The sequence below is a fragment of the Anolis carolinensis genome, chromosome 3 (genome assembly GCF_035594765.1).
Source record: "Anolis carolinensis isolate JA03-04 chromosome 3, rAnoCar3.1.pri, whole genome shotgun sequence".
In the NCBI taxonomy this organism is placed as follows: domain Eukaryota; kingdom Metazoa; phylum Chordata; class Lepidosauria; order Squamata; family Dactyloidae; genus Anolis; species Anolis carolinensis.
The window spans coordinates 33,363,955-33,390,265 of NC_085843.1; the positions used below are offsets into that span (position 1 = coordinate 33,363,955).

The following is a 26,311-nucleotide window of genomic DNA, read 5'->3' on the forward strand; positions in this document are numbered from 1 at the left end:
TTCTACCAGCCCATTATGGGGGGGGGGGCTTCCCAGGCTCCCCTTCCCATCATTTTAGGCATTGAAGCTGTTCTACTCTAGAGGAAAGGCGCTTGGTTTTCTCTCCCGGGTCTGCACGCCATACACATTCTCTTTCCAAGACATTTAAAGGAGGCAAGAAAGTTCTTAAAGGTGTTTCTTACTCTAGAGGAGACATGTTCATGCCAGCAGCCACACACTTTTTCCATCCCAAGGCATTTAAAGGAGACAAGCAAATTCTAATCTTAAAGCTGTTTCTTTCTCTAGAGGAGACACGCACATACCAGCAGCCATGCACACTTTCCATTCCAAGGCATTTAAAGGAGTTAAAGCTGTTTCTTACTCTAAAGAAGGTGCTCGGCTGTAGGCAGGTGTATGTGCACGCCAGCAGCCACACATGCTTCCAAGGCATTTTAAGGAGGCTTCCACTTCCAGGTAAAGAAGAGCAATGACCTCCTGGAAAAGGACAGGTAACTGGTAGTAGTTTTCAGGGAATGAGGGTTTTCTTTTTGTTTGTTAGGGAGTTAATAAAAAAGATTAAACTGTGATGCTGAAAGGCAGGCATGGAGCCAGGACCCGTTCCCACTTCCTTTCATGTTGAGCTGATTTTCGTAGGGGGAGGGGCCTTCCAGTTACATGCTCCTGAAGGTAACGAAAGTAACGAAAGTAACGAAAGAATGGATGAAACTGAGGGAAATGGTTCCGTGCACAACTCTACTGGATAGCAAAGGAAGAACCAATTACCTCAGTGCCTGGAGAAAGAAACTTCTGTCTTCTGGTAGTCCACTTGGTTTCTCTTCTAGGAAGACAGAGCATCTACTCTTCCTTTTTGCTGCCTTCCCTCTCCTCACTGATTTGTAAGGATTTTCTTGCCATTCATAGTTACTAACCAGGTGTTTAAATGGAATGCTGGATGTAATAACCCTGTACAAGGAGAACTTAACCAGACAAAATTGCTGTAAGTCCTTGTATTTGCTTAGTCATTATATGGAAATTTAAGGCCACATCACATAATGCAACAACTGAAAGTTATATTGGTTTGCAGAGTTCATTTTTTAAAGATAAAGGAGGTAAAGTGTGGTGTTGTCATGGTGATTGGCCTATAAGAGCACACGAAGAACTAAATTCTGAATAATTGATAGACTCCTAAAATTACCAATGGTTTACATGCTATTTTCTTTTGATGTTTGTGCACACTTCAAACATTTAAAAATCATCAGGCAGTGCAAAAGCAACTCCTGCAATTAGTTCAGTACAACCATTTTGATTTATCTGTGTATAATGTATATATAAATACAGATCAAATTGTTGTTAATGCAGCAGTGACCCCAATTCCATGTGTGCAGAAATGAGTGACTGAGCTTAGCTTTCAAAGAGAGTGAAAAAGTGACAGTCTAAATATTATCACGGAAAGCATGTTTAGCAGACATAATGGAGTCCAACTAAGAGCATACTTTGTTGCTGGCTGTACTTGTAAGAACTGAAGGGAACTGCAGTCCAGCAACATCAGGCGTACTGGACTTTGTCCACCCATAATTTAGGGGAAGCTAGTTAGGAATTACATTGTCTTTTGCAAATAATATGGTATCCTATAAACCAGTGGTTCTCAACCAGTGGTGGTGGGCCGCAAGAACAAAAATCCGGTCCGTGAACCTCCTTCCTCTTTATTTATTTTATTTTTTAAAATTTTATTTCCACTCCTTTCTGCAGAGTTGACTATTGCATTGGATAGACGATATCAGCTCTAGATTATGAAATATGGTGTTCTGTGGGCAAGCAGATGGCGACTACTGGATGGCATATATTCTATATCAGAAACTAGAGCTGATATGGTCTATCCAATGCAATTTTCTGAATCAGCACTCCAAATAATCAAACCAAACCTAAAGGTAATCAAAAACGGATTCATAACCCTTTTGGTACTAATGTTGGAGAGTGGTCCCTGGTCAAGTGGTCTTTTCTTAAAGTGGTCCCTGGTTAAGTGAGCCTGGTCAAAGTGGTCCTAGGTCACAAAAGGTTGGGAACCACTGCTATAAACTCATGTATAAGTTTAGAATTTCTTATCAAAATCAACCTAAAAACTTGGATTGACTTATCCATAAGACAATGTGACTACTGTACCTTAACTTTTCTTTTTTTAAAAAGGATCCATCCCTTCTCTGAGCAGAACGGTGAAAGGCAATGCTTTCTCCAGGGGTGTCAAACTCATTTTTATCAAGGGTCACATCAGCCTTATAGTTGCTTTCAATGGGCCATTGAATCCATGGATACAGAGAGCCAACTATACATTTTTTCCAACCCAACAGCACTGAGGTTGGGGAAAGGATAAAGGACATTTGAAAGTCAGACATCATATCCACAAACCTTGTGTCTAAATTGAAATCCTGACTAAACACACCAAATTGCAGCCTTCCGGATGTTACTATCACAACTGCCATCAGCTCCAGTCGTGATGAGGAATACAGGAGTTGTAGTCCAGCATCTGGAGGGCCACATAAAATGACAAAGCGGTCCAGATTTGGCCCATGGGCATTGAGTTTGACATATGTGGTTTAGTCCATCCTGTGAGAACCTAAAAGAAACACTGACCCCATCTATTTTCTTCATTATGGCACTGCTTCTACCCTTTTGAATGTCTGGGCTAAACACAGTAGGCACTTATTTAGAAAGAGGCATCATTCCCAGGGATCATAATTTATATGCATGACATATGATAGATTGATTTAGATAGATTGATTTAGTACCATTCATACTTTAGCATCTGTTTTGAATACCCATATTACATTTTCCACAGCAATGGCAGAATCGTTTTAAACACACATAGATAGAAAATGATGGATTACTTAAAGAAAAAGCCCTCGTGCTATATTTAGAAAGCTATGTTTAAATATCCCCTCAAATGGAATAGTTACATGAGAAATTATGATTGTCAAATGGGTGCTACATCCGAACAATGTTAACAGGACCAGTATAGATATAGTCCCAAGTGAATACTATTTTTAGCCAATTATCTGGGAAAACATAATGACCTTTATTTTTAAATATTGCTCTCTGTTACTTTAAAGCATTACATTCTAAAAAGAGGATTGAAACAAAATGTACCCAAAAGAGGTAATACACTTCATACTACAGGAATGTATTGTTCCTGTAATTGTAAAGCTGGGCTACCTTGATAGGTATGGAAGAAAGTACTATATAACGGTTAAAAATACAATATTTTGGCAACTAGTTCATTTAAAAAAATTCCATATATTTACAAGGTATCAGTTAAATGATATAAACCAGGGCTGTGGCCTTTAAGCTGCTTGTAGACCCCACTTTTATGACCCCTGAATCCCCACAACAGTTTTAAAATCTTCCATCCTCCCCCTTTTTTAAATTAGTGCATTTTCCGGACCATTGTTGCCCACCAAACAGACAGAAAGGTCCCCGAAAGCATTTTTTTTCATGTCAGGGGTGACTTGAGAAACTGCAAGTCACTTCTGGTGTGAGAGAATTGGTCGTCTGCAAGGACATTGCCCAGGGAACGCCCTGATGTTTTGATGTTTTTACCATCCTTGTGTGGGAGGCTTCTCTCATGTCCCTGCATGGAGCTGGAGCTGACCGAAGGAGCTCATCCATGCTCTCCCCAGGTTGGATTCAAATCAGCAAGTTTCAGGTCAGCAACCCAACCTTCAAGTCAGGAGTCTGCCAGCACAAGGGTTTAACCCATTGCGCCATCGGGGACTCCACCTCAAATGTATGAAAATACATCAAAGCCCATCTACACTATCATATCATGATCTTTATCAGCAACAGCAGTTTGAAATAGCGTCATATGGCCAGTGAAGACTCGTATAATACAGTTTAACCTTACTGAGCTGCTTTATATGAGTCTACACCAGGCAATTCTCCAGGAGTTTTGGACTTCAACTCCCACAGTTCCTAACAGCCGGTAGGCTATTAGGAACTGTGGGAGTTGAATTCCAAAACACCTGGAGGGCCGAAGTTTGCCCAAGCCTGGTCTACACTGGCGAATTATATAATGCAGTTTCAAACCAAAGGATCCCAAGGACAGAAAATCATCTCCTGGACAGTTGAAGTTACTTGCCCTAATTTAGATAAAATATATAAATCTTTTTTGTATACTGTTTTAGGTTTACAAGCAACACATTTGAGCTTTAGAAATAACTTACTGGTTTTTTATTATGCAACAATGAATGAACCTGAAAAACACTTCCACTTATTCATAATTATTTTGATGAATTCCTCTCCTTTTAATTTCACTATGGCAACGCATATTACATCTTTTCTGGTTTATTCCATATCCTTTTCTAGTACAAAGAAGATGTGCCCTGTTGCTTAAATTATTGTCAGCCTAACGAATTATCACAGCCATTAACCCAGAGTTTAATCAAATAGTGGAGGAAATTATGCAGCACACAACTGAGAAGCAGAATATTAATGTGGTACCGGCTATCCATTACCAGGCTTTCCTTTTTGGTTCATACTTCAAAGCAGTTGCATGATGCTAGCAATAAATGTTACATAAATGTTTCTTGCAGGATCTTAAGCATTACCTTACTGGCATGTGCAATAAGTGCCGATGTACAAAAGTTTGAACATTCTTTAGCATTTCCCTTTTTTGGTATGTTGATTTTTTCCAATCTGATGACCATTCTTGTGTTTTCCATATTTACTGGCATATGGCATGCATCACTTTGACAGCATCCTCTTCCAAGATTTTAAACAGTTCAGTTGGGATTCTGTCGTCTCCTGCTGCCTTGTTATTAGCAATGCTTCTTAAGGCCCATTCAATCTCACTCATCAGAATGTCTGGTTCTAATTTACTCACCATGCCATCAAAGCTATCTTCATTATTATTATCCTTCCTATACAGATCTTCTGTATAGTCTCACCACCTTCTCTTGATCTCTTCAGCTTCTGTTAGGTCCTTTCCATATTTGTTTTTGATCTGCATTAGATGTCACCAATTATCAATGTAAAGAAACACATTCTTTCTAGAGTCCTGTTTTTTCTTAGTGAGAGAATATCCAGTATCAATGTTCTGTGTTTTGTTTGGATTTTCATTGTGAAATTATGTGTTTTTCCTACTGTTGTGTACTAAATAATTTCCCCCACTTTTTCTGCTTTTCTCGCTTGGATTTCTCTCTGTGATGTACAGTGGACGCTTGGTATCTGCTAAGGTTTTTGCTTTCACTGTATGGATACCAAAATCCATGGATGCTCAAGTCCCATTGTATACAATGGCATTGTAAGATGTCCTTTATATAAAACTGCAAAATCAAGGTTTACTTTTGGAATTATACACACACACACACACACATATATGTATACACACATAAATATATATGTTTTCAAGCTGTGGATGATTGAATCCATGGATGCAGAATCCGGGGATATGGAGAGAAGACTGTACAAGTGCTCTACTTAAGATCCTGAGCTTAAAATCCTGATGACCCATGGAGCTCACTTGAACAAATATCTTGAACAAATCACTAGCTCTTTAGATAAATGGTTTTGCAAACTTCTGTTCCCACTACCACTATAGCATGGCTGTATATATACCACCCTGATGTCCTTGATGGAATAACATCATAAAAATGATGTAAATATTTGCAGGAGATGCCAATAAGGAGGGAAGCGGAGATTTCATGTTAGACTGTGAACAGAGCCTCCTTTTGTAACAGGAATGAGTTCAATATGACACAGATTAATGTGGTGGCAGTAGGATGGAAGTCCCTGGTGACAATGCACATGTTACAGAAGAATGTGTTGACATATTGGAACTGAACATGTTCCAACCATCACTGTGTGATTGCACCAGATGGCGGTTTGAAGTTGCATCTGATCAATGTAGTCTGGTTTCTGGAAAGCACTATGATGAGCTGTATTTAGAAATGGGCAATGGAAAAGGGGTGCAGTAAAAATTCTAGTAAAAATGGCCATCTGCTGTATTGGTTTGCGATACTGAGAGTAAAAGGAAGCAGTAATGTGGAGGTGTGTCAAAATGCTGAATTCCAATCAAAAGAGGAAATGAATTAGGACACCAAATCAGATAGTTTGTATTTATATTTTATTTTAAAAGATACAGGTCAAGGGTACATGTATCTCTTCTCCTTGCCAATTATTTCATTCATATACCAGTTGTAATAAGTGCCTAGTGGTGAAAATTCAGATTAAAAATGTAGTGTCTAATTACAGTTCAAGATCTTAATATTCAGCCTGTAGAACATGGTTGGTTTGGTGCAGAATGCAGGGCTGCCAAAAGAGATCTGGCACAAAAAGAAAAAGGGAATCTTACAAAAACCCATCTGGGAAAAACATGGAAAACGTAACTAAATGTAGGGCAAAATATAAAAATCTACTCAAAGATAAGAAAGATGAATAGATAAAATCAAAGTGACAGGAACTGGACCAGACAGTAACAGAACAGAAGGAAGACAAATTCTGGGAAATTGTTACCATAGAACTACAAGGAGCAAGATGTACATCGGAAGCCTTAATCACTATCTCTACTAGGGTAAAATACTTCTCCAGTATCTTCTGCAGGCAGTCAAGCATCCTAAAAGTGGCAGGGTTGGATTTGTTTGAGTGGGAACCAGTCTCTGGCAGTGAAGTAAAGTCATTAATTGCATCTTTGAAATCTAAGAAAGCACCTGGAGAAGACATGCTCCCTCCAGAACTTTTCAAAGAAAACACCCAATTGTGGAGTCCCTATCTTGCTAACCTGTTTACCAGGATAAACAGCACTGGACAAATGCCACATGGTTGGAAAATGAGCATTGTATATCCCATCAACAAGAAAGGTGGTAGGAATTACCCTCACAACTATCATCCAGTTAGCTTATTCAACATCACTTCAATGCTATATGCTCAATATCTATTTCTTAAACTGACAAGATAAATAATTTATACATGAAGAGTAGACAGGGTTCAGAAGTGGATACAGCACCATAGATCAATTCTTCACACTAAATCATATCATAAAGAAATATACTAAGGAAAAAGAATAAACTAGTTTTTGCTGCTTTCATTTATCTTTCTGCTGCCTTTGATTCCATTAAAAGGAAGGGATTATGGGGAAAGCTATGGAATTCTAGTATTGATCGCAGACTATTAAGATTGATACAGAAACTATACTCTAACACAGAAATGAGGGTCAGAGTTGGCAGAAATGGTTGGCAGAAACAAATTCTACTCTATCAAGTAACCATCTTCCAGCATTGTGTTACTTGGAATTAAGTAACCATCAACATTAGAAAATAAGTTCAGAAATCTCCTACACAGCTACAACCTCTCAGAGTTGAATTCTGCCTTGGACATGGATAAGGCACAATTTCGAGACTGGCTATTTTGGACTGATTCAAGAAAGGATCTGCAGTCAATCAGGAACACAAAATTCTCCCTGTGATTCCCCTTGTTGAAATCCAAACATTTTAGAGCCAGATCTCTAATTAAACTTAAGCCATCCTCCTTAAGAATTGATTTCACTGAACCGTGATTCCAAGTAATGTCCCCCACAGTGCCAGGTTGTCGTTACCATAATGTGCCATTGTAAAACAGACTTTGCATCTGTAGCCAGTGTCAGGTGGAAGACATTTTGCACTACATGCTAAGCTTCCCTTTGTATAGTGACCCAAGAGAAAGATCTTTAAAACCCCTGCTGATAAAAGACAATGGCAAATCTCTTGTAGAAGGGACTCAGATGATCATATAACATATAAAGTGGCCATCTTTGCTTTCAAAAAACATCAGAAAGAGAGAGCTAGATAAAATTGCCATCAACTGCTACAGAGATTCAACAACAACAACAACAACAACAACAACACTTTATTTATATTCTTTCCTGTCTCCCCAAGGGGACTCAGGGCAGATCACAGTACACATACCTGGCAAGCATTTAATACCGTTTGGACAGACAAGACAGAACAGAACAGACAGAAAGGAGGCATGTTGTCTCAAAGTCCAGTTTCAATGTCTTGGAAGTTGAGTTTGGATTCAGTCATGGGGGGGGGGGGGGCGTTTGCTGTTTCTCCATTCTCTATGACGAAGAGCCATCAGGACTTCCTCCTTCCACCTTCCTTTTGGCCATTACATTTCTGGTCTTGTTATTTATGGTGTCATAAAATACCTCCCCCGATAATTAGCGGTACCTAATTTCTCTACTTACAGCTCTAAGCTGTTTTCGAACTGCTTAAGTAAACAGTGAGCTTGGCTTCGAACTTGCCACCTTTCGGTCGGTAGATCTTATTACTGCTGATGATTTAACAGCTGTGCTAAAGCCAAGTTCATGGAGCTAATTTGACCCTTTTCCAATACCTTTTTGTCATAATAATAATAATAATAATAATAATAATAATAATAATAATAATAATAATAATAATAATATAACTTTATTCTTATATCCCGCCCCATCTCCCCAAGGGGACTCAGGGCGGCTTACATGGGGACCAAGCTCAGTGATATACAATAAACTACAACAATGGCCTTGGGCTAGTACAATGAACTATTTGACTGACTGAAGGTCTTAACACAGAGAAGGTCATAGAAGGTCACCCATCTATCCTTATTTTAGTACTTTTTCCAGTGCTGTAGTGACTGGTATCATATTTGTGCCCATGGGCTCCAATTGTATATTTCCTAGGATTTCATTAGGAACTGGCAGTCAATGACCCTTGGACCAGCACTGGACCATGGGCCACCACTTTGAGTGACACTTACCTAATGGCACTGATAAAGTTATGCTCAGATATCACTATTTGTTGTTCTGTATTATTGTATGAATAAAGGGACATCATAAATCAGTATGCTACTCAAAGTAGTGGTCATGGACCACTACTAGTCAGCAATCTATTGGTTAGTGGCTTGTGGTGAGTTTCTAAGAAAGAAAGAAACTGTTGATGTCAATGGCACAAATATGATGCCAGTCCATGGCACACAAAAAACAAAAACAAAAACAGGGTTGTATGTTTTCCAGGCTGTATGGCCATGTTCCAATAGTATTATCTCCTGGCGTTTCGCCCACATCTATGGCAGGCATCCTCAGAGGTTGTGAGGTACCTCACAACCTCTGAGGATGCCTGCCATAGATGTGGGTGAAACGTGAGGAGAGAATACATCTGGAACAGCCCGGAAAACATACAACAACCCTGTGATCCCGGCCATGAAAGCTTTCGACAACACAAAAACAAAAATCCTCCGGTTCTCTATATCAGATAGCTTAAGAAGCTATGTCATAGACCAGCTAAAGAAAACAAAGGAGAGGGTGAAAAATTAATATGACAGAAATGAGACCAAAACTTGTACCCATATCCGTTGGTGTACAAAGCACAAGTAAGATCACAGTAACATTTTTCTGAAAGCAGCAACAACCTGTTTGAAGAATTAACTAAGAAAGGATGCAATGTCAGAGGACCATGGTTTGAATACACACATTGTAGTCAATCATAACACTTATAATACTAATACTGCTAAGAAGAATAATAATATTGAAACATATTGTAATGATACATGCTTTATATAGTCTATTCTCTATAATCTGCCAGGGTTCATAAAGACTTACTGCTATAATGATGTGTTTCTTTGGTGCACTTCCTCATTTTCTTCCAAGATCCCAATGATGATCTGTTTCACCTCATTTTGCACTCCTCCTCTCACACTCTTTGTATTCCTGTGAAAAATAACACTATTCTCTTTTAAGCATAATTCAGCTAGCAGGCATTATAAAGACATCTCATTTTGATTCATTTTTGAGCTTCTGCTGGTGATGTGGGCTGGTGTAACAGCTGTGAGTGTGTCTAATTTCCTTGCCCTCTTGACTTTTCCAGTTTTTCTCCCACTGTGGAATATTCATAGTGTCGTTCTCTCCAAAGGTTTCTGTTTTACTTTTACTTTTTGAAAACTCTAGTGTTAGTCCACATATGGCATGGGGAAATCATCTTGCTTGTCTGTACAGCAGTCCATTCACTCCCAGTGTCTTCACCTCAACATGTTCCCCTATTAATGTGGAGCGGATCATTTGCTTCCATTTTCTGTGTTTGTACGTTACCCTAAAGGCACCAGATCCCATTTGATCTTGGAAGCTAAGTAAGGTCAGTTCTGGTTAGCACTTGGCTGAGAGACCACAAATGAACACCAGACTGTAGACCAAGCATGGGCAAACTTCGGCCCTCCAAGTGTTTTGGTCTTCAACTCCCACAATTCCTAACAGCTGGTAGGGAGAGGGAGAAACTGGCAAAGACACCTCTAGACATCCCTTGCCAAAGAAAATATTATTAAATCAATGGGGTTTCCATAAATCAATAGGCAACTTGAAGCACACACACGGACACATACATGTGTCTTCAAGTTGATTATGGCAACTATATGGCTTTTGTAAGGTTTTCTTAGGTAAGGAATACTCATAGGTGTTTTGCCATTGCCTTCCTCTGAAATTTTCCCTGAACCCTCTGTGGCGCAACAGGTTAAACCACTGAGCTGCTGAAATTGCTGACCAAAAGGTCGGCGGTTCAAATCCGGGGAGTGGAGTGAGTTCCCACTATTAGCCTCAGCTTCTGCCCACCTAGCAGTTTGAAAACATGAAAGTGTGAGTAGATCAATAGGTATTGCTTCTGCGGGAAGGTAACGGCGCTCCATGCAGTCATGCCGGCCACATAACCTTGGAGATGTCTATGAACAACAACGGCTCTTCGGCTTAGAAATGAAGCTGAACACCAACCCCCAGAGTCGGACACAACTAGACTTAATGTAAAAGGAAAACCTTTACCTTACCTAGTAGTATCCTTTGGTGGTCTCCCATTTTAACGTCTCCCCAAGATAAAATGGTGAAAATGAAGGGAGCAATCAGAGTTGGCAATCACATTTGGAAATCAAGTGCTAATATCTAAAGTTATCTAAAAAGTTATCTTTAAAAAAAAAACCCAGAAGGGCCGTGCTGGATAATGGAGAGAAAAGTTGGTTCTGTCAGTATGAGTAGGAGCATGGGACAGGTTCAAGCAGTCAGATCACAACTTCCTGTTTTGCTATTTCTTTTTGGTGATTTAGCACTAAAATAGTGGTTTTCCTTTTTAAAAGAGAAATTGAAAGGAGTACAGAGGGAAATATATGGTAGTTAAGCTTTTAAAAAAAATTCAGGAGAAAAATATAACATCAGACAATAGTGCAGGACAGTTTGTTCAAAATGACCCTGTCTATATGAATATTAATATTAATCAAGACAGCTGTTTTAGTCTCGTTTAGCATTAAAAATACATAAAGGAATCCAATAGTACTTTTGAAATTAATTGAGAAGAAATTTCTAACAAGCCTTTGCAGACTATAGTCTATTTTCTCCATTGCATACTGAAATTTATGATAGATAATGCTATATGGCAGAAATCTCTTCTTCCTGATTAGTATCAGAGGTACTACTGAGTACTTTGATGTCTTTTGATGGATATACTAGTCTATAAAATCAACTTTATCTCTAGGTGGGAAAGTCTGGAGAGCCCAATGCCACCTGCAGTAACACAACTTAAGACTACTGATGTCAAGAGGCAGAGATGTACTTAAACCACATAAAACTTTAACCAAAGCTTTCAAAGAAGCAAAACTTTACAGCTAAAAGACCAGAAGATGGTGCCAGAGGAACTGAGGCAGTAACTCTATTCTGTCTGTATACTTTTGAGATGACTTCTGCCAGGCTTATCAGAACTGTCACAAATGACTTACGTAATTGTGTGTAATACCTTGATATTAATCATGTCTGTTGTATGAAAATATGTTCTTTTCTTTCTTGGCATACCAACTTCTTATTATACAAATATTTTAAATACAAGTAATTCACTTGTACTGGTATTTATGCATGTATGTACAACAAACTAATGTATACTCTGAAACTGTCCTAATATGGTTTTCCAGCTACTTTAAAAATGTTCCCATTTCGCTCTCACCTTCCCTCTTTATCCTCACCTTTAGTTGATGAAAACTGAGTTCAAAGTTTAAAAGGAGTTTATACTCAACTCAGTGAGGGGTGGAGAAGAGCAGGACTGAGTCTTGTCCTTCTCTGGCCCCATTTACGTTGACATATAAAGTAGCCTCATAATGCAGTTTAACTGCATTATGAAATTACATCATAAGCAGTTTAGATGTAGCCTCCATCAACTCAGGCAAAAATGAAATGCAGAATTTCCTTAGCCTGTGCATCCTTCCTTGTACATATATTTTGCCATCTTGATCACATTCTGAGGTTGCTTGGCCACATATATCCAAAGTTTCATTTGTGAAGTATTGGATGGTATTCTAATGTTCATTCTATTCACGCAGTTCATGCTATTCATGTCAGATGTACAGTAGAACCTCTACATAAGAATGTCCCAATGTAAGACTGTTTTAACTTACAAATCCTCACTCGGCCTAGAGTAACGTTTTGACATCCGAATGCTGTTTTGACCTATGAACAGTGCAAAAGAAGCCTCTTTGCCCTCTAAACCAGTTCTAACAGGAAGGCAAAGAGAAACAAAACTTGGACTGGATTCCTAGCCGGAGCAGCTTTGGCTCTTCCTTCAAGGCAGAAACTACAGCTCCATGTGATTGCTTCCCCTGAATGTTCTGGGAGGAGTCCAATCCGGATATCCACTCTAGAGATTGTAGTCCACCCTGGTGCAGCACAGCCTCAACCTAAACAGCGAGTACAGGGCTTCCAGCAGACCTGAGCAGCCATTGTGCCTCGTGACTCAGTGCCTCAGCCTGTGTGCCTTTGCCTGCTTGCCACATACTCTTCTCCACTTTGGGAGATTGCTGTCCCCAGTGGAAGTTTGATTTAGTTCACTAGTTCGCTTTTTATTCCTCATACTGTTTCATTTTAAAAAGAGAGACAGCAAAAGAGGTAAGGATGGAGGTGTCACGACCCAGGCTGCAGAGCACCAATAACCATACACAGAGGCCAGAATCTATCTAATATCTTTATTAAGGAAATATATAAAGTCAATAAAAATAAGTGTAGAATGTAGTTCAGAAGAAGACCTTTCAGGAAAGGTCAATTATAGTCCAGGAAAACAATGTCCAATATAAAATATTAAGGTCCAAAGTTGTAATCCAATAACCGAAACACTCACTTTGCCAAGCAAAGTGAGGGGAGATGACAAGGTTCTTAGTCCAAGGAACTTGAGGCAAGGCTAGGAAGTAAACTTGATTCTTGGAACACAAGGCTTGATACAAGGCAGCAAGGAACGAGGAACAGGGAGAAAATCCGTGGTAAAATACTTGGCAAGGTCCTGGAAGACATGGCTGAGTCCTAGGAAGCAAGGCAAGGTCCGTGGAGGTAAACAAGGCTGGGAACGGGAACGAAGGCTTGGAAACAGGAACGAAGGCTTGGAAGCGGGAGTAGCGCTGTCCACACACAACCTACTCCAGTTGCTGACGAATTGACTCCGCAAGATTCCTTCGGGGCAAGGAACCTAAATAGGGTCTCGTTTTCCCACCAAAGAACACTTCTCTGGGGAATCAGAACCGAAAGTCAATCTCTGTGTCCAGATGCATGACTCCCTAGAATTTCTCATGGAAGCAGTCTTAATCAGCTGAATGCCTGGCTGCGATTCTCAGGCTTCTGCGATTAGCCTGCTGAACTCCTTTTTGTTGTTGATAATAACTACGGCGAGAAAATGGGGGAGATTCTGACTCAGGGCTTGTTTGGCAGATTTCTGGAAGGCAAATCTCTTGCAGGTGCAAGGGCTCCAATTCAGGCTGGGAAAGTTCCAATTCTGACTGAAATGGTGGAAAACCCAAGTTTTCCTCTTCATCTGTCACAACAGCGCTAGGAACGGGACTACATGGCCCATGAGTCATCACAGGAGGCTGGAATGACAGTATGAAGAAAATGATGTTGCTTTGCCTTGCTGTTACACTGGCTAACACACATTTTGTTGCCTCAAATGTGCTTCCTTGCCACAGTATGTTTTGACATAAGAGGCCGGGCTGTGGTGCAGGCTGGTTAGCAGCCAGCTGCAACAAATCACTCTGACCAAGAGGTCATGAGTTCAAGGCCAGCCCAGTCTCTGTTCTATGTTATGGCATTGAATGTTTGCCTTATATGTGTAATGTGATCCGCCCTGAGTCCCCTTCGGGGCGAGAAGGACGGAATATAAATACTGTAAATAAATGAATAAATAAGTGCACGGTTACAGATCAAATTAATTTCTTAATTCAAGATATCACTGCATGTTTTTTAAAAACAAAGTACCTGTGTGCAGCAGAGCTGGATGGTGACTATGGCACAGAGGGGAGCACATTAGTTTTACATTGTGGAGAAAGTTCTTTTTTTCTGTGTTCAGCCTTGTGCCAATCAATTTCAATGGACCATTCCATATCTACATAGTATTGTAATGCTGCGGCTGAGCCAGTGTAATGCAGTAATTAGAGTGCTGGACTATGACTTTGGATACAAGAGTTCAAATCTGCATTCAGCCATCAAAACCCTCTGTTCTAACTTTGGGCAGCTTGAAAGGAAGGTAAAGGCAACCCCACCCCAAGCAAACGCCAGTTCATTATAGGATGGTCATAAAATGGAAATGACTTCAAGGTACACAAGAGCAAACTATATTTAGGGGCAGTATGATTAAGGGATTTGCTCATTGGACTGTGACCCTGGAAACCAGGGACTGAATCCACACTCAGCCAGGAAAACTCTTTGATGATTCAATGTGTTGTCAAAAGCTTTTGTAGCCAGAATCACTGGGTTGCTGTGAGTTTTGGGGCTGTATGGCCATGTTCCAGAAGCATTCTCTCCTGATGTTTTGGCCACATCTATGACAGGCATCCTCAGAGTTGTGAGGTCTGTTGGAAACTAGGCAAATGCGGTTTATATATCTGTGGAATCTTGCCTAACAAAGCCATGATAACTTTGCCTTGGGGACACCATAAATTGGAAAGAACTTGAAGACCCACAACAGGAAAAACCTTCCACACCATGCATAATTGTATACATATCAATCATGTCCCATACCTGAAATCATTCACATTACAGAGAGTGCTTATGTTAGCCTGAAGTTCTTTTTCCTTGTCACTGGAGAGAATATCTCTCTCATACACACTTTGAGATTAGTCGAAAAGAAATAAGCATATACATTTCAAATTCCAAGCGATCTTCATACTCAGGGTAAGGCCTTCTTTATGTGTTCAGACTTTTGATTGTTAGTAAACAAGTTATGCATTTAGTCTTCTTTTAATTGATGATTGCAGGGGTGGCATTTTTTTTTGTGAGAAGGGTTTTTGTCTTTGGGGAGGCTGTTTCTTTGTGTGAGGAATTTACATATTAACTTAAAAATAAATTTATATTGTCATTAAATGTTGTTAGAAGTACTAACTCCTTATTGCATTCTGGAATAAATCCCATCAAACTCTGCTGCTATTGTCCCTTAGTTCCCTGATATGCAACTCTCAACTATTCCTGCATTTCTATTGCATGTTAGCTTATTGTTGCACAACAAAGGCATTTAGGGAGCCATCTGTATAATAAATGGTATGTGGTAGCAGGGAATTTGCTGTAATGTCATCTATTTCAGGGTCTCGTTTTCTTAATTTGCGACATGGAGCCTCTGTACCAGATCATGACGTCTATTCAGCAGTGAAAACCTTCCCCCATCCCAGCCCCAACCAATTGAAATATGAATGGCTCATGTTCCTCCGAGGAGGCAGATTAAGAGGAAGGAAATAACAGGGTTGGCAAAAGATACCATCTGTTGGACGGCTAGCTACACTTTCGCATCTGATCTGTTAGAAGAATGGATAGCTTTTTTGACCTTTGGGATATAATTTTGATATCTGATCAAACAGAACACAGGCAGTCAAGTATCTTATCTATTATTTACATCAAATGGAAATGTGTCCTGCCTGCTATTGCTAATGGGAAGAGGGGTCTTCTGAAATGCCTCCACCAAGCATAATTAAACAATAGTGCTGCATTTCTACTGTTTGCTTTTACGTCTCTCACTATTCTAATGAAAAGGTAGAAATTTTAAAATTATTTCAGCACTGCATGATTTAGGATATTGATAAAAAGTTCTGGACAACATTTTTGTACTACAACAAACACTTAATCATTGTATACAAACTTTCTAAAAATTGAAACTTTGGTAAGTACAGTAGAGTCTCACTAAACGGGCCGGCAGAAGCTTGGATAAGTGAATATCTTGGATAATAAGGAGGGATTAAGGAAAAGCCCATTAAACATCAAATTAGGTTATGATTTTACAAATTAAGCACCAAAACTTCATGTTATACAACAAATTTGACAGAAAAAGTAGTTCAATACGTAGTAATGTTATATTGTAATTATTGTATTTACGAATTTAGCACCAAAATATCACGATATATTGAAAACATTGACTACAAAAATGGCTTGGATTATCCAGAGGCTTGGATAAGCGAGGCTTGGATAAGTGAGACTCTACTGTAACTGCAATGTAACATGTATGACTTTGTGACCAACAGTTTATGATAAAATATTTCTGTGTGGAGAATGTTCATTAAAAACAGGGTTCTACTAATAATAAATCCTAGATAAGGACATAGCTTTGAGAGATAGCAGTATTAGAGTATCCAGTAGTGAGAATGAATCTAAGTTCATGTTTACTGTTACTTTCCCCAGGTAGTACAGATGGTTCACAAATACAAAACAATACCTTTCGTCTCCAGGAAGCAAGCAAGGTAGCATCCATATCACTCGCAATTCACGTGGCTCTAGCTAATCTACAGAAATATATCAACCATGTTTTGGAGAAGCACATCTCAGCACTGAAGAGACATTGAATTTGTTGCCTGCAGCAAGGTAAGATTTATGCTTCTTGGTTTGAAGATTTAGTAGTAGTTACAGTTTTCATCAACTGTCAATACACAGTGTATTACAATTTCTTTAATACAATCATTTGGAATCGAGTAATATTTCTGATTTAAACACATACACATCTATTAGTCACTACTCTTAAACTTCTCTGTATGATAATGGGCATATTCTTGTGACTTGTAATTTTACACTAGAACCTGTTGTTCAAGGAAATTACAGTGCCTGGTGCAGCTGCCAGCTGTGTTGGGAAAGAGATGTATGCAGTACAACTCAAATGTCACCTACTGTTAGTTAATAGGAAAACAGTTACTACATAGCAAATGGTGCTTTGGTTCTTTGGCCTGTTCTGGGGTATATGCAGCCCTGTTCCAACTGTATTATATCTGGAAAACAGGTCTTTCACCTATTTGACTTTTCATCACAATATGCATGTTAAGCAGATCATCTGTGCCAAGATGCCTCTCATGCAGTTATTGTTTGCTAGTATTGTTTAAGGTCAGGATAAATCCCTATACTTTTTGCATTTACATTTTGTCTTGTAAGTCTTTAAAGATAGATACTTCTAGGTTTGTTGTTGTTTATTCATTCAGTTGCTTCCAACTCTTCATGACCTCATGGACCAGCCCATGCCAGAGTTCTCTGTCAAGCCAGTCACTTCAAGGATACCATCCATTCATCTACTTATTTTATCTACTTCTAGATAGGTAAGGGTAAATAATAGATCATGTTGCTTGTTCTGGAAAATAGTAGGACAGCTACCCCTTGAACAATTTGCCAATCCAATATGACATATGTTTTGTTTTCCACCCTTAATACCACCTAGGATTATTGTACATAAAACTTGCTACTATTATTTCCCTGATAGAGTTTACATTGGCTAAATGCTATTCTTCTTTTAGGTAGATTAAACTTGGCAAGACATACAGACATTTTAGATCTCCATATTAAATATGTGTTATTGTTTGGATCCATTTCCCAAGAAACTGAAGATTCAAAGCAAGCATTTACCCTAATAAGCATCTATCTACCGTATTCTCTTGCCTTTCCACCATCTCTTTCTTTCCTTAAAACTGCATGACTTGATGGCCACCTCAGAGAGCAGAAACGTGGAATTAATGAAACATACTGCTCTACTTCTTCTGTGCTGTTGCTTTGCTTTCATCACCCTGGCAGTTTGCTGTAAATCAGTGGTTCCCAACCTTTGGGCCTCCAGGTGTTTTGGACTTCAGCTCCCACAGTTCCTAACAGCTAGTAAGCTGGCTGTGATTTCTGGGAGCTGTAGGCCAAAAACATCTGGGGACTCCAGGTTGAGAACCACTGATCTACCACTTACACTACTTGATTTCCTATCCTATTCACTCTACTTGCCTTTGCAGTGTGTCTCTCCCTTGACTTCCCATTCTTTCTCCTTGCTCTGAGCTACTCACTTTCCATCTCTCTTCCTTCCTTGCCTCTTCTCCCTTGGATTTTCGATTCCATTGCTTGTACTGTTTGTTCTCAGTTTCCTTGTGCCTGAAAGATAGAAGACGTATTTCATGCAGAATGATATGACCAAATAATGCTTATTTATTTATTTATTTCTCACATTTCTCACCCGAAGGGACTCAGGGCGGCTTACAACAGTGGCAACAATTAGATGCCCATACAAACCAATATAAAACAGCACATAAAACAGTTAAAACTATTAAAATACATTATGAATTAAAAATATACATTTTAATGTATATTAAAAATTAAATTATTATTTAATGTATATTAATGGTGGCTTCTACAAAGGACTGCTTTTTCAAAAACCAAAGCTTTGATTCTAGACCAGGCATGGACAACCCTCGGAACTCCAGGTGTTTTGGACTTCAACTCCCACAATTCCTAACAGCCTGTTAGGAATTGTGAGGGTTGAAGTCCAAATCACCTGGAGGGCCAAAGTTTGTCCATGCCTGGTCTAGACCAAATGGCACTGGGTGGGATGCCTGGAATCTGGATAAAACACGGATATCCAGGCAGGATGCAATTTTCAATTCATAACAATAAGCAAGGTCATACTGTATTTTCCAAGTTGCATTTTATTCACCAAAATAATCAAGGCTGTTAATGTACCAAACGCTGGACAAAACCCAAACAAAAAATAATCCAAGTAGTGTCATTTAAAAGTAGATGTTGTTCTCTGAGCTCCACTATTAGTTTTATAAGAAGCTGCTATATAATTGCTCATAATTGTCAAAAAGCTGAAGATGTATTTCTGATTGTTTCATATCAAGGAGATTTTTTTCACCAGAAGAGAACATTTATGTATTTAGAACCAAAGAGTCTGAAGCACTGGAGGGGAAAAAAGTGTGGTTCAGGCAACTGCCCATGATGCCTGTCCATCTGTTGAGTGGTTGGCAGGAAGGAAACAAAATGGGGAAAACTTTGCGTGGAACTTGTTGATATGCTTCGTGCTATTTAAGTTTAATTGTGCATTTATAAAGAAAGGTCATGCGGTGCAGAAGTTTAACATAATTGGGAATCTTCTACTTTTGAACAGCAGTATGGAATAACTTAAAAATAAAATAAAGCATTCTTCTAATTCTTGAATAGGCTTCAAAAGAATGTAGAAACAGGCAGGATTCTTTTGTCTCCACCTGGGGAGTGAACTTTGATACAATCCAAAAGCAGAAATATGCTGTGTTTTTTTACTGCAGGGTTGTTCTGGATTCTGTGTTGGGCTAATTTTAGAACTTTCATGAGCAAAGCCAGAAATCTTAAGGAAAACACTGAGTTAAAATCGGTTTAATGTGTATGATCTGTATAAAAACAAAACAAGTATATCTGACTTAGGAAATATTTTTCTTGTGCTTCATAACAAGTAGTTAGTATCCCAAATGGAATTTATTAGTATAACAACATCATTTATTTTTTACTGACTCTCCTCGTGAATTTATTTATCATGTCAGAAGCAAATTGAGAATGCAGCTATAATGTATAAAAAAAACCACAAACAAAGTTAAAACTTGACATTATGCTAAATTTCCTTTGACCAGCAGCTGGACACTTGGAGTGCCTCTGGTGTCGCTGTAAGGAGGTCCTCCATTGTGCTTGTGGCAGGGCTCAAACCGCATTGTAGTAAGTGTATGAAGACAGTGAACTAGAGATTAAAATACAGCAACAAATTAACACATAATGCAGTTAGAAACATGAACCCCAACTAAAAATATTCAGTTTTAAAACCATTAACATCAATTAAAAAGCATACATCTTAAAAACAATCCATTCATAACTTTAAAATTATAACTGTCAGCTCACTACAGCCGCTCCTGAATGAACACACGAGACTCTCTGTGGTATCACCAGAAACTTTACTGCAGGAAACATAAACATCAGAAAAGCCAAGAATGGGAGGCTCCGGCCAACCATCCTTTATATACCCTCCCCCTCATTTGAAAAGTCTCTTCCCGCTCAGCAAAACCCCGCGCAGATTCCCCGCCAAGTCCAGCAGCCGTTTCTTCTCCGAGTCCTGAGACGCAGGTGTCTTATCAATGTCAGTGACCCTGAAACTCAGAGCCACATCCAGGCTCTAGTAGCAGGGTTCTGACATGGCGTCCTCCTCCCCTTCGTCCTGGAAGGAAAAGATTTAACACAACTATTGTTCTCCGCTGTCCAGAGTTCCTTTATACTTTTTTAACAGGCTGCAATGGAATACCGGGTGTACCTTTCCTAGGTCCTTGGGTAGCCTCAGCTGATAGGTCACTTCGTTTATTCTTTTCGCCACCCTGAACGGCCCTATATAGCGTGGAGCCAATTTCTTAGATGGGAACCCCAATTTCAGGTTTTTTGTGCTCAGCCAAACCAGATCTCCTTCGCCCAATTTGTCCCCCTCTCGGCGCCTACGATCTGCAAAGAGCTTGTACTTCTTTTGCGTTTCCCGTAATGCCTCCACCACGTTCTGCCACCCTTGCTTAATTTTAGCCGGCCATTCCTTGTCGGTCTGGCCCTCTCCTTCCTTCCACTCGGGCAGCCTGGGGAAAGGTGCCACCTCCTGTCCGTATACTATTTCGAATGGGGCACGACCTGTGGCCGAATGTACGGCCCCGTTAAATGCCATCTCAGCAAACTGCAGAAGGTCCGCCCAATCGTCCTGTCTATAATTGGTGTACATCCTCAAGAATTGGCACAGTGTCTGTTGGGTACGTTCGACCCCCCCGTTGGTCGCGGGATGAAATGCCGAGCTCAGGTTCCTTTCTGCTCCTAACAGCTGTAAGAATTTTCCCCAAAATTTTGCAGTGAATTGGACTCCCCGGTCGCTAATTATTTTGTCGGGGCACCCATGTAGGCGATATACATGCTTTACATACAAATCCGCGAGCTTTTCAGCCGAGGGGAGTTTTGGCAGGGCCACAAAGTGTGCCTGTTTTGAGAATAGGTCCAATATTGTCCAAATGTATCTGTTGCCTCTGCTGGGGGGTAGTTCGCCTACAAAATCCATTGCCACGCATTCCCATGGCCTCATGGGCTCCACCACCTTCTGCAATAGCCCCTGGGGCTTCCCAGGTGGTGTTTTGCCCTCTGCACATAATTCACACTGTGTGACGTACCCCCTGGCGTCTTTCCTCATTCCGGGCCACCAGCATTGTTTGGCCAACAGTTTAATAGTCCTGGTAGGGCCTAGATGACCTGCACCCTTGTTATCGTGGCATTTCCTTAACATTTCTTGTCTCAAACATTCAGGAATATACAATTTCTTATTAACAAACACCAAATCCCCACACAGTTCTCCCTGTTCTTTGTTCGTTTGTAACCATTCGTCCATTCCATATGCTCGCTTCAACTCTTCCTCCCATATTTCTCCTCCCCCGGGGAAATGGCAGTACGTTTGTTTTCTTTGGCCGCTTGTGCTCGAGTCAGTACTGCCAGGCCCCATTGCTTATCTAGGAAAAGGCTCCCCTCAGATTCCTGAATTCCTCCCCCGTGCTGAGGCATCCGAGAGAGAGCGTCAGCGAGTATGTTGTGTTTCCCCTGGAAGAACTTGAGTCTGAAATCAAAACGGCTGAAATATTGGGCCCATCTAATCTGCTTCGCTGATAGTTTGCGAGGGGATCTCAGATATTGTAAATTTTTATGATCAGACCACACCTCAAACGGTGTTCCACTCCCTTCCAGAAAGTGTCTCCAGCACTCTAGTGCTTTCAGAATCGCTAAGGCTTCCTTCTCCCAAATCGGCCAGTTTTTTTCTGTATCGCTAAACTTTTTCGACAGATAGCCACATGGCTTCAGGTTCCCCCCCTCGTCTTTCTGCAGCAGGACTGCCCCATATGCCCGGTCTGACGCATCGCAATGTATTACAAAGGTCTTAGACATATCAGGGTGCTGTAGGACAGGCTCCTCAGTAAAACGCTTTTTTAGGGCTTCGAAAGCTTCCTGGCATTCTATTGTCCAGGTCAGTTTGGCCCCAGGGGCCTTCACTTTGGCTGTTTCTCCCCTGCCTTTAGTCTTTAACAAATCCATTAATGGCAAAGTGAGGCGCGCAAAGTCCTTGATAAATGTTCTATAGAAGTTTGCGAACCCCAGGAAGGATTGCAGCTGTTTCCGTATTCTGGGGGCTTCCCACCCCCTTACGTCTTCCACCTTCGCAGGGTCCATCGCCACTCCCTGGGAGGAAATCCTATACCCCAGAAAGTCTATCTGGTCTTTATTGAACTCGCACTTGGCAAGTTTCGTATATAGTTTCGCTTCCCTCAACTTTTGTAGGACTTCCCTGACTAGTTCTACGTGTTGCTCCTTGGTCCGAGACATTATCAATATATCATCTAAAAAAATAAAAACTCCCTTGTACAATAATGGATGCAACACTTCGTTGATTAATTGCATGAACGCGGCCCCTCCCCCTCATAAACCAAATGGGAGCACACAATAATTGAATAATCCGAAGGCGCAGGAGAAGGCCGTCTTCCACCTGTCCTCTGGGTTGATCTGCAATTTATGGTAAGCCTCAATTAAATCCAATTTAGTGAATATCTGTCCCTCCGATAACTGGGCGATCAAGTCCTTCACTAAGGGTAGAGGGTATTTATTTACAGTACTGATTGCATTCAGGCCTCTGTAGTTGTGCCGTCCGCCAGACAATAAAAAAACTATAAAGCTGAAACGTGCCGTCCTTTATCCGGGCGAACTGCAAATCCCTATAAGCTGTCCTAAAATATTGAACGACTGAGTCTGGAGAACTTCAAAAAAGGATGTTTATTCATACAAGGTTGTAAACCTGGCACAGATCTTAAAGTTGCAGAAAATGAAACAAATTTCCATAGGTTTTAGTTGCAGAATTATCCCTGGTTCCAGAAGGCAAAGGTGATTATAAAACCACTATACCCTAATCACGCTGTCTATATTAGAAGGAGAAACTCTTTCCTTCCCTATCTTTACAGCAAAGATTAGTTCTAGAAGCGATGGAATAACCCTGCTCCTCTAACTAGATTTCCTATTCCAGATCAGTATAATTCAATACTTATCTAATTTGGATAGGCTTAGATTGGCCTGGTTTTGAGGATGATTTGTCCCAGTTAGCCTTGCACAGCTCCAGCACGTTGGAAGACTATAGCCAGAATGAGGCTCCAAAATGGAGACTAGACCCTGGTAAAAAAGGGCGGTCCTAAGATGTTGTACTCTGACCAATCATTGCAAAGAAAACTGCAGCCAGCTCTTGCAGACTCCAAGCCACCTTTCCTGGGCTTTTGCAGCCAAAGGCCGAAACAAAATGTAAGGCAAACCATCGTCCTGGGGGACGGAACACTCCCCGCTTAAATTCCCAGGATGTGGGAATTTACCACTCAAAAACATACAAACACCTTTGTATACACAACAATAAAACAGTATAAAACTTACACACTTTGGATAAGCAACACGAGATTGCTGGTTGGTCTGTCTAGGACAGACATTTTGTCCTTACTATGAGTCTTTACCTGAACTTTTCTAACCTTACCGTCAGGGCAAGGAAAGGTCTTTAGTATAATGCCCATAGGCCAGGTATAGCGGGGCAAGTCTTTGTCCTTTAGCAACACAAGGTTTCCCACCTTGACATTGTCCTTTGGGGTTTGCCAGAGTCTTCTGGTTGGAAGCTGGCTTAAGCATTCGGCCTTCCACCTCTTCCAGAAGTGGTTGGCTAAGGTCTGCACATGCAAAATTGGTGCCACAGTCCGACCAAATTGACTTAATTGGCCCTCTGAGGGCTATAAACTTTTTCAAGGCATTTATGAATGATGAAGTGTCCATTCCCTCTACATCCTCAATATAGACAGTTTGTTTTGACAAACAAGTAAACAAAACCGCCCATCTTTTATTATTTACAACACCACCCCTGGTTTTTCTGGTAACAATTTCCCAAGGACCAAACACATTGATTCCCACATGGGAAAAGGGTGGGTCTGTCAAAGTCCTATCCTGAGGTAGTTCTGCCATTAACTGACTTTGACAGTTTCGCCTAAGGCACCTGCATTTAACACATTTGAAAATACAACTGTTGACCAACCTTTTGGCATTAACTACCCACAGACCTTCATTTCTAAGGGCTGCCTCAGTTAGAGTTCTACCCTGATGATGGATCCTTTCATGGTGATGCCGAACGAGCAGCAATGCAGTGTGACTATTAGGGGGTATGATGATGGGGTTTTTTATGCACGCCTTGAGTTTAGCTTTGGCTAACCTTCCTCCAACTCTCAAAATACCCTCCTTGTCTAGAAATGGGTTTAACTCATTTAGAAGACTTTGATTAGGGATGTTGAGCCCTTGCTCTAGCCTAGCTATTTCCTGCTTGAAAGCAGATCTCTGTACTGACTTGAATATGACGCTCTTAGCCTTTATCATATCCTGGACCTGTAAAGGCTCACTATCTTTGCAAGCTAAACGATGTATAAGCCTAGCAACTGCTCTAAGAAGACTGTGCCACTCCGAAAAACGTTCAAAACGGTGTGGTTCCAGGCAAGATCTTTGGCCCATCTTGATTTCTGTGGTCATCTTGCAAACTTTCACCTCTGGAACGGACTCGGGCAATTCTGTATTTTCGGTGGGAGAAAAGGCTGATGGAAAATTGACTTCGGTCAAGCATCTGGGGCCTGTCAGCCAACTTGAACTTAACACTCGTTGAGTTGAAGCTCCTCTGGAAGCGATGTCAGCTGGGTTGTTGCTGGTGGCGACGTGGTGCCACTGGCTAGGCGTAGAACTGGATAGAATGTTGTTGATTCTATTAGCCACATACACCTTGAATCTTTTGGTTGTGTTGTTGATGTAACCAAGCACAACTGTACTGTCCGTGTGGAAATGGACATCTTGAAACAAGTCTCCTATCTCTTGCTGGATGATGCGCCAGAGCTGGACAGCAAGAACTGCTGCACACAAATTTTGAGTGTCCGCGTACCACAAAAACTTGAGGTACCTGCGATGATCAGGACGAACTAAAAAGGCGTAAAACATCTTGTGGATGTCTGCAATAACAGCAAACTCTTTCTCTCTAAATCTCAAGATGACTCCGAGCAAACTGTTTAAAAGATCTGGTCCCTTTAGCAAAACATTATTAAGAGAAATGCCTTGGCATGCGGCACTGGCATCGAATACAATTCGGACCTTGTTAGGCTTTTGGGGATGCGTGACTTTATGGAAAGGCAGGAACCAGTTTTCTTCATTGACCTCACTTTGATCAGAGACCTCGGCGTAGTTACTTTGGAACATGTCTTCCATAAAGCCAACGATTTGCTCCTTTACCTTGGGGTCTTTCTGCATCTTCTTCTTCAGTGACCAGAGTCTATTTTCTGCCACATGCCTGTTGTTTGGCAAAGTGGGTTTTTCTGCTTTAAAAGGCAGAGGGGCTATCCAATTTCCCTCGGGACTCCGGGAAACTTGAGAGTTCATGATCTCTAAAAACCTCTGTTCATCTTTGGAAAGCGCTGTAGTTTCATCCCTTTCGGAGACTTCAAAGATGGAAGAATACTCTGGTGTTATCCCCTGACAATAGACCGAGATATGACTCAAACAGCTATGCATTAGTGTGGGGCGACTGCCTTGAAGCACGTGCGCTTGACGAGTGCCCACCGACGATGGAGGGTGCATCCTATTTATGCACACTGGGCCTGTAACTGTCCAGCCTAGTGGTAGCAGCTGAGCAATGGGCGCCCCTGGAGGTCCCTTAACTTGGTCGTTCACATAGAACAAGTTCGGACAGTCCGCACCAAGCAGAAGGGCAATGTCCACATCTGGACGGAAAGCAGGTAAGGCGTTCTTCAGCTTTCGCAAGTGAGGATGGGCTTCCACGACTTCTCTGGTGACAATCTGCCTTTTGTTCCGGGGAATAGAGGAACACTCAATGAGGTCTGGTAACTCGAACAGTCTCTTCTGGTCACAAGAGGAGACAACAAAGCCGGATGCTATGCGACCCTGCAACTTCTTCTTCCCTACACAGGTGGACATGGTGTAGTCGACCGTCTGGGTTTTTATGTCAAACAGTTGGAA

At 40.8% G+C, this 26,311-nt stretch overlaps 1 protein-coding gene across 1 annotated transcript in view; it reads left to right on the plus strand.

The window, feature by feature from the left end:
* Positions 1-26,311, plus strand: part of fry (FRY microtubule binding protein) — a 286,727-nt gene that overhangs the window by 10,352 nt on the left and 250,064 nt on the right. The window contains exon 2 of the mRNA XM_008107925.3: positions 16,646-16,825. The gene's annotated coding sequence lies outside the window, so the exon portion shown is untranslated. The remainder of the gene's footprint in view (positions 1-16,645; positions 16,826-26,311) is intronic.